This window comes from Magnolia sinica, chromosome 18 (assembly GCF_029962835.1).
Source record: "Magnolia sinica isolate HGM2019 chromosome 18, MsV1, whole genome shotgun sequence".
Lineage (NCBI taxonomy): Eukaryota > Viridiplantae > Streptophyta > Magnoliopsida > Magnoliales > Magnoliaceae > Magnolia > Magnolia sinica.
In genome coordinates, this window is record NC_080590.1 from 53,508,149 (window position 1) to 53,509,154 (window position 1,006).

General features: G+C 41.8%; 1 long non-coding RNA gene across 1 annotated transcript; it reads left to right on the forward strand.

The window, feature by feature from the left end:
• Positions 1–433: 433 nt before the first annotated feature.
• Positions 434–696, forward strand: LOC131233891 (uncharacterized). Its single transcript, XR_009165401.1, has 2 exons — positions 434–561; positions 594–696. It is a non-coding gene; the product is annotated as an uncharacterized LOC131233891 (long non-coding RNA).
• Positions 697–1,006: the final 310 nt, after the last annotated feature.

A 1,006-nucleotide genomic window follows, 5' to 3' on the forward strand; every position in this document is an offset into this window, starting at 1 on the left:
CAAACGGCAGTTGTAGGCCCACTGAGAGTATGCCATAAGCACCTGTTCCCATGCCTCAAGTGGCTTTTGAGAGTATGCCCTCACATGAAAGGCGCGCACACAGTCAATAACCAGCGAATATGCATTTGTATTCTAAAATCCTTATAACACCATTTGTGGGAACGAAATCTTAGAGCAGACGGATGCGGAGGAACAGTTTCTTTTATCAACAACCCTACTTCGGTGACAAACTGGGCAAAAGACAATCAGATACGTACAGCAATACCTTATGGTGGCCTGTTCCCACCTGGATTAATTGATCTGAACCATTCATGTTCTCATTACTATCAATCATGTTTCATTGATAACCCTGACCTTTGAATCGTTGATTTGAATATGGACCATTAAGTAATAATCTTTGTACACAAGCTATCCATTCCACAAATGGTCCTTGCGTGGTTGGAAATGCACCGTACCCTCTCGAAACCCAACCATCATGTTGAATATACAACCCTCGTTATAAACAAAACAACAGAGAGCGAGAGAGAGAGAGAGAGAGAGAGAGTTGAAAAGCTAGATGATGTTTGTGAGAAATTCACCTCATCAACAACCAGATGTTTTAGAGGTGAACATTCAATCCTCACTGTTTCCTGTCATACGGCTCACTTAAAAGAGTTTTGAAACCGCCTCATTTTGGAGTTCATGACTTAACATGATCATTATTAAAAAAAAAAAAAAAACAGACAGGCAGAGTGGATTTTTCACAAACACAAACATCAGGGTGGGAGATTCTGAGAGCAGGATCCATGTCCGAGTGGATTTTTCACAAACATCAGGGTGGGCACCACCTTAGATTCTGAGAGCAGGATCCATGTCCGATTGGCTCATGGTTTTTTAAGACACTCGCCTCCTGTTAGCTAATAGACTTTTGTCGCACTCCATACTTTTTTATGACACCTTGGGCTGAAAAGACTCGGATCTATTTTGACACACCATGTCACCATCAGGCTGATTTACCCCCACTATA